We start from the raw sequence: 12642 nt of genomic DNA, 5'->3' as shown, positions 1-12642 counted from the left end.
TGCGCTGCCGCATGACAACACTGCTTAAGGTAGCCCTAAGTTAATTTCTAAAGTGGGTACTATCAAACTGAAGTATACACTCTAGATTTCCCGTGGTCTGAATTTATCATAACGTCATATCGTTACTTATTATAATAATTTACTTTTAATTTTTTGAGATAGTATGCTTATGTTAAAATAATTCACAGTTTAATACAAAGAGAGAGGGGGGGGGGATACACAGTCAATTTTTCATCATATTCAATTTATATTCTGGAGCTTTATTACCTTAATTATGCTATTAACATGAATTGGTGCCTCCCCTATCGAGGAACCTTACCTCAACTTAGGACAAGTTTTTACAATTAGATACTTCACCTACTTCTTATTAAGACCACTAGCTATAATGATTCAAGATAATAGACTAAACTAGTCATTTAGCTAAATTAAGCAATTTGCTTTGAAAGCAAAATATAGGTAACCTAATGATTTATTTAATTCAAAACTAAATTTTAGGGCACCTATAAGCAAAAGAGATAAAGGGAGAATTAACATTATTATTAATACTATTACCTGACCTAAGCCCTATTTAAATTCTAAATTTAACTCAATCTATCTGACAAAGTAATTAAAAACTTATACTAAGACTCCGTATAAAAACCCAAAATATCCCAAGACCAAAGGCAAGATACCCCTTCAAGCTAATATTATTAACTTATCATAACGGTAACGAGGAAAAGAACCTCGCACTCACAGAAAGAAAAATATAACCACAAACAAGACTAAAAAAAAGTCTATATTAAAAAACAAGTAACAACTTAACAAACTTATGAAAATAATATTGCCATATTCTGCAATAAAAATTAAAGCAAAACCCCCAGAGCCATATTCCACATTAAACCCTGAAACTAGTTCAGACTCACCCTCAGCAAAATCAAAGGGACTACGGTTAGTTTCAGCAAGACAAGATAAAAACCATACCCCTAATAAAACTAATAAAAGACCCACCTTTACTAAAGAAAAGCTCCAACTGTCAGTATTCGATTTTGCCAGACTTATGTTTTTAGGGGCATGAGAAAACCTTTTTATAACATTATGACGATATTTTAGTTAATAGTAATCCACACGTAGGCAGTGTGGCCGAGTGGTCTATGGCGCTGGTTTAAGGCACCAGTCTCTTCAAGGGCGCGGGTTCGAATCCCGCCGCTGTCATAATTCGATTTTGCCAAAGGTATGTTTTAAGGGGCATGGGAAAACCATTTTACAGCATTTAGACGATATTTAAATTAATAATAAACCACACGAAGGCAGTGTGGCCGCGTGTTCTATGGCGCTGGTTTTAGGCACCAGTCTCTTCGGGGGCGCGGGTTCGAATCCAGCTGCTGTCATTATTCAATTTTGCCAGAGGTATAATTTAAGGGCCATGGGAAAACCTTTTTACAGCATTTAGACTATATTTTAGTTAATAATAAGCTACCCGCAGGCAGTGTGGCCGAGTGGTCTATGGCGCTGGTTTTAGGCACCAGTCTCTTCGAGGGCACGGGTTCGAATCCAGCTGCTGTCATTATTCAATTTTGCCAGAGCTATGTTTTTAGGGGCATGGGAAAACTTTTTTACAGCATTTAGATGATATTTTAGTTAATAGTACTGCACACAAAGGCAGCGTGGCCGAGTGGTCTATTGCGCTGGTTTTAGGCACCAGTCTCTTCGGGTGCGGGTTCGAATCCCGCCGCTGTCATAAATCAATTTTGCCAGAGGTATGTTTTTAGGGGGATGGGAAAACCTTTTTTTAGCATTTAGATGATATTTTAGTTAATAGTAATCCACACGAAGGCAGTGTAGCCGAGTGGTGTATGGCGATGGTTTTAAACACCAGTCTCTTCGGGGGCGCGGGTTCGAATCCCACCGCTGTCAGTATTCGATTTTGTCAGAGGTATGTTCTTAGGGGCATGGGAAATCCTTTTTACAGCATTTAGGCAATATTTTAGTTAATAATAATCCCCACGAAGGCAAGGTGGCCGAGTGGTCTATGGCGCTGATTTTAGGCACCAGTCTCTTCGGGGGCGCGGGTTCGAATCCCGCCGCTGTCATTATTCAATTTTGCCAGAGGTATGCTTTAAGGGGCATGGGAAAACCTTTTTACAGCAATAAGACGATATTTTAGATAATAGAAATCCACACGAAGGCGGCGTGGCTAAGTGGTCTATGGCGCTGGTTTTAGGCACCAGTCTCTTCAGGGGCGCGGGTTCGAATCCCTCCACTGTCATAATTCGATTTTGCCAGACTTATGTTTTTAGGGGCATGAGAAAACCTTTTTATAACATTATGACGATATTTTAGTTAATAGTAATACACACGAAGGCAGTGTGGCCGAGTGGTCTATGGCACTGGTTTTAGGCACAAGTCTCTTCGGGGGCGCGGGTTCGAATCCCTCCACAGTCATAATTCGATTTTGCCAGACTTATGTTTTTAGGGGCATGAGAAAACCTTTTTATAACATTATGACGATATTTTAGTTAATAGTAATACACACGAAGGCAGTGTGGCCGCGTGTTCTATGGCGCTGGTTTTAGGCACCAGTCTCTTCGGGGGCGCGGGTTCGAATCCCTCCACTGTCATAATTCGATTTTGCCAGAGGTATGTTTTTAGGGGCATAGGAAAACCTTTTTACAGCATTTAGACGATATTTTGGTTAATAAAAATTCACATAAGGGCAACGTGGCCGAGTGGTCTATGGCGCTGGTTTTAGGCACCAGTCTCTTCGGGTGCGCGGGTTCGAATCCCTCCACTGTCATAATTCGATTTTGCCAGAGGTATGTTTTAAGGGGCATGGGAAAACCATTTTACAGCATTTAGACGATATTTAAATTAATAATAAACCACACGAAGGCAGTGTGGCCGCGTGTTCTATTTCGCTGGTTTGATGCACCAGTCTCTTCGGGGGCGCGGGTTCGAATCCCTCCACTGTCATAATTCGATTTTGCCAGACTTATGTTTTTAGGGGCATGGGAAAACCTTTTTACAGCATTTAGACGATATTTTAGTTAATAATAAGCTACCCGAAGGCAGTGTGGCCGAGTGGTCTATGGCGCTGGTTTAAGGCACCAGTCTCTTCAGGGGCGCGGGTTCGAATCCCGCCGCTGTCATAATTCGATTTTGCCAGAGGTAATGTTTTAGGGGCATAGGAAAACCTTTTTACAGCATTTAGACGATATTTTGGTTAATAAAAATTCACATAAAGGCAACGTGGCCGAGTGGTCTATGGCGCTGGTTTTAGGCACCAGTCTCTTCGGGGGCGCGGGTTCGAATCCCGCCGCTGTCATAATTCGATTTTGCCAGAGGTATGTTTTAAGGGGCATGGGAAAACCATTTTACAGCATTTAGACGATATTTTAGTTCATAGCAATCTACACGAAGGCAGTGTGGCCGAGTGGTCTATGGCGCTGGTTTTAGGCACCAGTCAGTTCGGGAACGCGGGTTCGAATACCGCCGCTGTCATAATTCAATTTCCCAGACTTATGTTTTTAGGGGCATGGGAAAACCTTTTTACAGCATTTAGACGATATTTTAGTTAATAATAAGCTACCCGGAGGCAGTGTGGCCGAGTGGTCTATGGCGCTGGTTTTAGGCACCAGTCTCTTCGGGGGCGCGGGTTCGAATCCCGCCGCTGTCAGTATTCAATTTTGCCAAAGCTATGTTTTTAGGGGCATGGGAAAAAAATTTTACAGCATTTAGATGATATTTTAGTTAATAGTACTACACACAAAGGCAGCGTGGCCGAGTGGTCTATGTTGCTGGTTTTAGGCACCAGTCTCTTCGCGGGCGCGGGTTCGAATCCCGCCGCTGTCAGTATTCAATTTTGCCAAAGCTATGTTTTTAGGGGCATGGGAAAAATTTTTTACAGCATTTAGATGATATTTTAGTTAATAGTACTACACACAAAGGCAGTGTGGCCGAGTGGTCTATGGCGCTGGTTTAAGGCACCAGTCTCTTCAGGGGCGCGGGTTCGAATCCCGCCGCTGTCATAATTCGATTTTGCCAGAGGTAATGTTTTAGGGGCATAGGAAAACCTTTTTACAGCATTTAGACGATATTTTAGATAATAGAAATCCACATGAAGGCAGCGTGGCTGAGTGGTCTATGGCGCTGGTTTTAGGCACCAGTCTCTTCGGGGGCGCGGGTTCGAATCCCTCCACTGTCATAATTCGATTTTGCCAGACTTATGTTTTTAGGGGCATGAGAAAACCTTTTTATAACATTATGACGATATTTTAGTTAATAGTAATCCACACGAAGGCAGTGTGGCCGAGTGGTCTATGGCGCTGGCTTAAGGCACCAGTCTATTCAAGGGCGCGGGTTCGAATCCCGCCGCTGTCATAATTCGATTTTGCCAGAGGTATGTTTTTAGGGGCATAGGAAAACCTTTTTACAGCATTAAGACGATATTTTGGTTAATAAAAATTCAGATAAAGGCAACGTGGCCGAGTGGTCTATGGCGCTGGTTTTAGGCACCAGTCTCTTCGGGGGCGCGGGTTCGAATCCCGCCGCTGTCATAATTCGATTTTGCCAAAGGTATGTTTTAAGGGGCATGGGAAAACCATTTTACAGCATTTAGACGATATTTAAATTAATAATAAACCACACGAAGGTAGTGTGGCCGCGTGTTCTATGGCGCTGGTTTTAGGCACCAGTCTCTTCGGGGGCGCGGGTTCGAATCCAGCTGCTGTCATTATTCAATTTTGCCAGAGGTATAATTTAAGGGCCGTGGGAAAACCTTTTTACAGCATTAAGACGATATTTAAATTAATAATAATCCATATGAAGGCAGTGTAGCCGAGTGGTGTATGGCGCTGATTTTGAACACCAGTCTCTTCGGGGGCGCGGGTTCGAATCCCACCGCTGTCAGTATTTAATTTTGCCAGAGCTATGTTTTTAGGGGCATGGGAAAACTTTTTTACAGCATTTAGATGATATTTTAGTTAATAGTACTGCACACAAAGGCAGCGTGGCCGAGTGGTCTATTGCGCTGGTTTTAGGCACCAGTCTCTTCGGGTGCGGGTTCGAATCCCGCCGCTGTCATAAATCAATTTTGCCAGAGGTAAATTTTTAGGGGGATGGGAAAACCTTTTTTTAGCATTTAGATGATATTTTAGTTAATAGTAATCCACACGAAGGCAGTGTAGCCGAGTGGTGTATGGCGATGGTTTTAAACACCAGTCTCTTCGGGGGCGCGGGTTCGAATCTCACCGCTGTCAGTGTTCGATTTTGTCAGAGGTATGTTTTTAGGGGCATGGGAAATCCTTTTTACAGTCTTTAGGCAATATTTTAGTTAATAATAATCCCCACGAAGGCAAGGTGGCCGAGTGGTCTATGGCGCTGATTTTAGGCACCAGTCTCTTCGGGGGCGCGGGTTTGAATCCCGCCGCTGTCATTATTCAATTTTGCCAGAGGTATGCTTTAAGGGACATGGGAAAACCTTTTTACAGCAATAAGACGATATTTTAGATAATAGAAATCCACACGAAGGCGGCGTGGCTGAGTGGTCTATCGCGCTGGTTTTAGGCACCAGTCTCTTCGGGGGCGCGGGTTCGAATCCCTCTTCTGTCATAATTCGATTTTGCCAGACTTATGTTTTTAGGGGCATGAGAAAACCTTTTTATAACATTATGACGATATTTTAGTTAATAGTAATCCACACGAAGGCAGTGTGGCCGAGTGGTCTATGGCACTGGTTTAAGGCACCAGTCTCTTCAGGGGCGCGGGTTCGAATCCCGCCGCTGTCATAATTCGATTTTGCCAGAGGTATGTTTTTAGGGGCATAGGAAAACCTTTTTACAGCATTTAGACGATATTTTGGTTAATAAAAATTCACATAAGGGCAACGTGGCCGAGTGGTCTATGGCGCTGGTTTAAGGCACCAGTCTCTTCGGGGGCGCGGGTTCGAATCCCTCCACTGTCATAATTCGATTTTGCCAGACTTATGTTTTTAGGGGCATGAGAAAACCTTTTTATAACATTATGACGATATTTTAGTTAATAGTAATCCACACGAAGGCAGTGTGGCCGAGTGGTCTATGGCGCTGGTTTAAGGCACCAGTCTCTTCAGGGGCGCGGGTTCGAATCCCGCCGCTGTCATAATTCGATTTTGCAAGAGGTAATGTTTTAGGGGCATAGGAAAACCTTTTTACAGCATTTAGACGATATTTTAGATAATAGAAATCCACATGAAGGCAGCGTGGCTGAGTGGTCTATGGCGCTGGTTTTAGGTGGGTCGCTGCTAGGTTTGGTAGTGAACGGTTCGTCTTTTTTCGCTCCGTTTTCGCTAAGCCTGTTTGCCGCCTTTAAGTTGTTATTTTAGTTCAAGTTTTTTTTTCTTCTCTGTTAAAACCTTTTTTATCTAGTTTCGGTTTCTTGCGGGTGATTTCCCTCCTGGGTCTTCTGATCCAGGATGGATATTATTTAACGGTCGGTTTTTGTGGATTTTGAAGGAAAATTACCGAAGTTTGACGATGTTGCGGAGGCGGTGAAAATTCAATATGGTTTGGATGCGGTGAAATCTGTTGTTCCGTCCACGGGCGGCTACATTTTGGTATTTTCGTCTGAAACTTTGATTAATGATGCGATTGACACTGGGTTGGAGGTAGACAGCATTACTTATGCCATTTCGAGCGTCACCAAAAAAACTGTTACGGCAAATTTTTTCGGCCTTCCGGATTATGTTACTGATGAGGCGTTGCTGGCGAAGTTGACGATGATGGGCTGCGAAATCAGAGGTACGATTTCGTGGCGGGAAAAAGCCGGGTTCTATTGTGGTATCCGATCAGTCCGTTTGACGCTCCCGGAAGGTAAATCAGCGTTACCTTACAGTCTTCGAGTTCCGGATGTCTTAAATAGAGAAAATTCTTACCGTGTCACTCATGAATCGCAAGTTAAAGTCTGTAATATGTGTCTGGCATCCGATCATTTATATAAGGATTGCCCTCAATTTATTTGCCGTAAATGTAAAACACAAGGTCATGCTGTGCGTAATTGCCCTACTTGGGAACGCCCTGCAGTGGAGATGAAGGGACAGGAGCGTGGACAACCCCCTGTCATTGTCGCGGGGGGATCGATTGATCAATTCGCTGAGGGTCGTAAGGATGCCGTCGATGGTCCTGGTTCATTGGGTGCCGGACACGAAGAAGTTCATATTGCCACTCCTAACGCAACGCCGATGTCTCAGGGAATGGGCGCCGACCAAGTGGGCCGCGTCAAACCGACTGGTGAAGCTCAAAGGGGTTCCAAGCACCGGATCTCATCTGGTGACACCGATTCAGCTACTAATCCGTCTACAGGTCCTCCGCACAAGATATTTCAGAAGTTGCCATCGGGTAAATGGACCCAAATTAATTTGAATCCAAATGCCGGTGAAAATTCTGACGATTAATGTAGGCGGTTTGCGCGATGTAGAGAAGATGCGAAAGTTGGTTTTGTGGGCGAAGCATTATGATGTGTTGTTGTTGCAAGAGACTCATTGGGAGGCGTGTCATGTAAGTACTTTTCGGACTTTTTTTTCGGGTGCGGTCTACGTGGACTTGAACTTGGACACCAAGTTTTGCGGTGTGGCAATTTGTATTTCGCGGTTACTTGATTTTAAAGAATGTAATTTGATAAGTTCTAACGAGGGCCGGTATATTTTTATTTCCGCTGAAATTGAAGGCGAGAAAGTTGATTTAGGTTCTGTTTATGCCCCAACCGATGCGGTCAATAGATCTATTTTTATGCAAAATTTAATTCCCATTGTTCGTGTGTTAAATCGTCCGCTATTGGGCGGTGATTTTAATGATATTGTTTCTCGAGTTTTTGATCGGCGGTAGCCTGCCAAGATTACGGTGAGTGGAATGACGAATCTTCATCGCTGGGTCTCTTATCTCTCGTTGGTAGACATTTGGCGGTTGCAACATAAAAAAACATTCGATTATACGCGATCGGGGGTGGTTTTTGGTAACTTTGTGAGTTCTCGAATTGATTATTTTTTGCTTTACATTCAGACGTATATAATATTTCAAAGTGTATGCATGTTTTTTGTAGTTTCTCTGACCATAAGGGTGTTTCTCTGATTTTTGAACCTAGTGGTATTCTTAGGGGGCCCGGAACTTGGAGTTTTAATTCTACTTTTTTAGAAGACGCACTTTTTTGCACGGCCATCGAGCGGACAGTTAAAAATAGTTATTCTTGGCCTTGTTATTTAACCGATATCTTTGAGTGGTATGATGCTTTAAAAGTTAAAATACGGGAGTACTGCATTTTTTACGGGCGTCACAAAGCGTTGATGAAGCGGGCTGTATGGGCGGACCTACAAAATAGGCTTCGAGACCTACAAGATTCGCCATTAAAAACAAATACGAATTTAGACGAAATAGCTGCGGTAACGAGTAAATTACGAGATATGGAAGAGAACGATTTGCAGGGTGCATTAGTTCGTTCGAGGTTGGAGTGGAGAGATTTGGGGGAACGCCCCACTCAGTATTTTTTGCGGCTGGAGAAATTTCGTCAGCGTCAACGTCAAATGACTTCTCTGACTCTCCCTTCGGGGGAGATTATTAAAGATCCTGCGTTAATAAGGGAGGAAGTGTTCCGTTTTTATTCGGAGTTGTATACACGAGGCGTTACGTCTCAAGCCGCTACTGACAATTTGAAGAATTTAATCTCAGGGAGGCTTACTGAAGGTGACCGCGATTCCTGCGAAGCCGTCGTGACCTGGAGCGACATTTACACGGAGTTAACTAATTTGGCCGGAGGGAAGGCCCCCGGTAGAGATGGCTTTACCAATGAGTTCCTGCGTTTCTTTATCCCTCTAATTAAAGATGACTTTATGCGCTTGGTTGCCGAATGCGAAGCCCGTGGCCTTTTGCCGAATAGCATGCGAGAAGGGATGGTGGTTTTGTTGCCTAAATCGGGGGATTTGACTCTTCTGAAAAATTGGAGGCCAATTACCCTATTGAATGGCGATAGGAAACTCCTTGCTAAGGTTTTTACTCGCCGTGTTTCGCCGCTTTTACCTTTAATTACGTCACCGTGTCAAACTGGTGGCATTCGTGGGCGTACCATTTCCGATACTCCCCGTTTTCTGGAGTTTTTAAAAATGGAAAATAGGCCAGGGATTTTTCTTCAACTCGATTTGTTAAAAGCGTTCGATCGGGTGGAATGGCCGTATCTATTTGCAATCTTAGAAGCCTTTGGTTTCGGCGCACGCTTCCGCGCTTGGATTCAGATGTTTTTAGTTGGCGCCAAGACAGCTATTAAGCTTCATGGATATGTTACCGATTCTTTTGTCATTAGCCGCTCGGTTCGTCAAGGGTGTCCGCTAAGTCCTTTGCTGTACGTTCTATCATCTGAACCTTTTTGCGCCTTACTCGAAACGGACAAACGTATATGTCGGATAATGCTCACGGACTTAACACCGTCCCCTGTGGTGTTTCAACATATTGATGACACTTCCATTCTCGTCACTGGGCCTAGGGATGTTACTTACCTTTTGGAGGATATTGAACTTTATTGCCAGTCTTCGGGAGCTGCCATCAATCTTGCAAAAAGTTCTGGTTGTTGGCTCGGCTCCTTGCGATTTCACGCGGACCAGACTGTGGCTGGGCTTGTTATTAGCGCCCGTTCAATAAAGGTATTGGGCGTGACCTTGGGCTATGACCATGACGTCGTTGCCACGATGAACTGGGAGGGCCGGTATGAAAAATTTAAAAATGTCCTACACGTTTGGAAGGGTCGTAGTCTGACCATTTTTGGGAAAGTCATTATCATTAACGTATTAGGAGCGTCGATATTGTGGCATATACTGGAGGTTTTTGATTTACCGGACCGCTGGTTCTCTGATTTTAAGCGGCTCATGTTGGATTTTATTTGGAAGGATCGCCCACATTCTATATCGTACGATACCTTAACTCGCCATAAGAGTCAAGGCGGGTTTGGATTAATCAATCTTCGGATCAAACAGAAGGTACTTCGTCTGAAGGAATGTTTGCAGCTCGCTACCGGGTCCAAGCCTTCGCATGTCGCATGCGTTGCGTCTCGGTTCTTTGACGAATATGGCGGCGGACTTCGCCAGGGTCTCTCAATGCTACGGATTAGAATTGAACGTCGTCTGCTTTGCGCTATCCCGAAACGCCATGGATCAATGTTATTGGCTTGGAAAGAGTTCTTGGCTCTCACGCGATGGACCTTGGTTCCTTTGACCAACCCTATTATGGAGCCCCTATTTTATAACTCAAATCTTTTAATCACGAACATTTCTTTGGCTGAGCGGCGTCTTCTTGCTTCTTGTGGCGTGGTCTACCTGAAAGATATTTGCTACGAGGTCATCCTGGGGTTTCTTCCGGATGAAGCCTTTTTGGAATTGACCGCAGATTCCGGAATCGGTCGCCGTCGGTTGTTGCAAATTTTTCAAAGGATCAAAGATTCTCTCCCTCCCGCGGTACATCGAGTGATACATAGTAAAGAGGTCTACGAGCTTGAGACACGGCCAACGTTCGCGCTGGTCGCGGACACAGGGATCTCTGTGGAATTGGACAAAATTACATCTACGTCAATTTCCAAAACTTTCAATGCCGTAACCCCGATTCCGGAATCGAATGGTGAAGAACGTTGGCGGGCTTACTTCGGGGGCCCTTTACAGAAGTTCCGGGTTCCATCACTTGTCAATTCTACGTTGGGTCCCCGATTGTCAAGTATGAATCTCCGAGTGTATCATATGGGGTTCATGGTCAAGCAGCGGCTATTTCGCGCCGGCATAACAGACGATGATCAGTGCCCGCTATGTGGCCTTGAAAAGGAGTCAGTTTCGCTCGATTGGTTATTTTCTTCAGTGTTGTCGCTGTACACGCTGTTTGGTGAAAAGGACATGTGGACGCGTTATATCGTCTTTGGACTCAAGCCTAAAACTGCGGACTCTAAAGAGCATTGGGAGGTCGCTTCCATATTAACTGCTATTGCCAAAGAAGCCATTTGGAGTAATCGTTGTTTGTACAATTTGGGGCAGATAACCAATAAGCGTACGCTTTTTTCCCGTTTTCGTGCTCTCATAAAAACTGAGGCTCGGTACCGCGTGCAATGGCTACTCCTTCATAAGCCGGGTTGTACGGCCGCAATAGATATTTTTCGTAACATATGAGGGGTCAATAATCTTGGAGATATCCTTATGGTCATTAATATTTAAAGTACTTTATTGAAATGTGTATTTTGTTGTATTTGCAGTAGTTATTATTTTCTATAACTGAGGATTTTTTATCAATGATATTTTGCTTATTTATTTTTCATGTTGTTTCTAACTTCAATTGTGTAATGCTTTTAATAACACTGCTTCACATATATATAACATTGCTGGATGTACGTAGGTTTAAATTGTTAAATTTGTTTTAAATATTAACACTGTGCAATAATGCATGTAACAAAATAAAAATTTTAAATAAAAAAAAAAAAAAAGCGCTGGTTTTAGGCACCAGTCTCTTCGGGGGAGCGGGTTCGATTCCTGCCGCTTTCATAATTCGATTTTGTCAGAGGTATGTTTTTAGGGGCATGGGAAATCCTTTTTACAGCATTTAGGCAATATTTTAGTTAATAATAAGCCCCACGAAGGCAAGGTGGCCGAGTGGTCTATAGCGCTGATTTTAGGCACCAGTCTCTTCGGGGGCGCGGGTTCGAATCCCTCCACTGTCATAATTCGATTTTGCCAGACATGTTTTTAGGGGCATGAGAAAACCTTTTTATAACATTATGACGATATTTTAGTTAATAGTAATCCACACGAAGGCAGTGTGGCCGAGTGGTCTATGGCGCTGGTTTAAGGCACCAGTCTCTTCAGGGGCGCGGGTTCGAATCCCGCCGCTGTCATAATTCGATTTTGCCAGAGGTATGTTTTTAGGGGCATAGGAAAACCTTTTTACAGCATTTAGACGATATTTTGGTTAATAAAAATTCACATAAAGGAAACGTGGCCGAGTGGTTTATGGCGCTGGTTTTAGGCAACAGTCTCTTCGGGGGCGTGGATTCGAATCCCACCGCTGTCATTATTCAATTTTGCCAGAGGTATAATTTAAGGGCCATGGGAAAACCTTTTTACATCATTAAGACGATATTTAAATTAATAATAATCCATACGAAGGCAGTGTAGCCGAGTGGTGTATGGCGCTGGTTTTAAATACCAGTCTCTTCGGGGGCGCGGGTTCGAATCCTACCGCTGTCATTATACAATTTTGCCAGAGGTATGTTTTTAGGGGCATGGGAAAAACTTTTTACTGCATTTAGATGATATTTTAGTTAATAATATTCAACACGAAGGCGGTGTGGCCGAGTGGTCTATGGCGCTGGTTTTAGGCTCCAGTCTCTTCGGGGGCGCGGGTTTTAATGCCGCCGCTGTCATTATTCAATTTTGCCAGAGGTATGCTTTTAGGGGCATGGGAAAACCTTTTTACTGCATTAAGACGATATTTTAGTTAATAATAATAAACACGCAGGCAGTGTGGCCGATTGGTCTATGGCGCTGGTTTCAGGCACCAGTCTCTTCGGGGGCGTGGGTTCGAATCCCACCGCTGTCATTATTCAATTTTGCCAGAGGTATGTTTTTAGGGGCATGGGAAAACCTTTTTACAGCATTTAGACGATATTTTAGTTAAT

General features: G+C 43.6%; 11 non-coding genes across 11 annotated transcripts; all 11 read left to right on the top strand.

The window, feature by feature from the left end:
• The first annotated feature begins 1109 nt into the window (after positions 1-1109).
• Positions 1110-1191, top strand: TRNAL-AAG (transfer RNA leucine (anticodon AAG)). Its single transcript has one exon. It is a non-coding gene; the product is annotated as a tRNA-Leu (tRNA).
• Positions 1192-3043: 1852 nt separating this feature from the next.
• TRNAL-AAG (transfer RNA leucine (anticodon AAG)) lies at positions 3044-3125 on the top strand. The gene has a single exon. It is a non-coding gene; the product is annotated as a tRNA-Leu (tRNA).
• Positions 3126-3219: 94 nt separating this feature from the next.
• TRNAL-UAG (transfer RNA leucine (anticodon UAG)) lies at positions 3220-3301 on the top strand. Its single transcript has one exon. It is a non-coding gene; the product is annotated as a tRNA-Leu (tRNA).
• A 269-nt stretch (positions 3302-3570) lies between these two features.
• Positions 3571-3652, top strand: TRNAL-UAG (transfer RNA leucine (anticodon UAG)). The gene has a single exon. It is a non-coding gene; the product is annotated as a tRNA-Leu (tRNA).
• A 270-nt stretch (positions 3653-3922) lies between these two features.
• On the top strand, positions 3923-4004 carry TRNAL-AAG (transfer RNA leucine (anticodon AAG)). The gene has a single exon. It is a non-coding gene; the product is annotated as a tRNA-Leu (tRNA).
• Positions 4005-4274: 270 nt separating this feature from the next.
• Positions 4275-4356, top strand: TRNAL-AAG (transfer RNA leucine (anticodon AAG)). The gene has a single exon. It is a non-coding gene; the product is annotated as a tRNA-Leu (tRNA).
• Positions 4357-4450: 94 nt separating this feature from the next.
• Positions 4451-4532, top strand: TRNAL-UAG (transfer RNA leucine (anticodon UAG)). Its single transcript has one exon. It is a non-coding gene; the product is annotated as a tRNA-Leu (tRNA).
• A 1148-nt stretch (positions 4533-5680) lies between these two features.
• TRNAL-AAG (transfer RNA leucine (anticodon AAG)) lies at positions 5681-5762 on the top strand. The gene has a single exon. It is a non-coding gene; the product is annotated as a tRNA-Leu (tRNA).
• A 270-nt stretch (positions 5763-6032) lies between these two features.
• TRNAL-AAG (transfer RNA leucine (anticodon AAG)) lies at positions 6033-6114 on the top strand. The gene has a single exon. It is a non-coding gene; the product is annotated as a tRNA-Leu (tRNA).
• Positions 6115-11777: 5663 nt separating this feature from the next.
• On the top strand, positions 11778-11859 carry TRNAL-AAG (transfer RNA leucine (anticodon AAG)). The gene has a single exon. It is a non-coding gene; the product is annotated as a tRNA-Leu (tRNA).
• Positions 11860-12481: 622 nt separating this feature from the next.
• Positions 12482-12563, top strand: TRNAL-CAG (transfer RNA leucine (anticodon CAG)). The gene has a single exon. It is a non-coding gene; the product is annotated as a tRNA-Leu (tRNA).
• The last annotated feature ends 79 nt before the right edge of the window (positions 12564-12642 follow it).

Source organism: Leiobunum rupestre, chromosome 2 (assembly GCF_980474605.1).
Source record: "Leiobunum rupestre chromosome 2, qqLeiRupe1.1.hap1, whole genome shotgun sequence".
NCBI lineage: Eukaryota > Metazoa > Arthropoda > Arachnida > Opiliones > Sclerosomatidae > Leiobunum > Leiobunum rupestre.
Note: the sequence above shows the minus strand (reverse complement) of the source record. Positions and strands in the feature narration are given on the sequence as shown.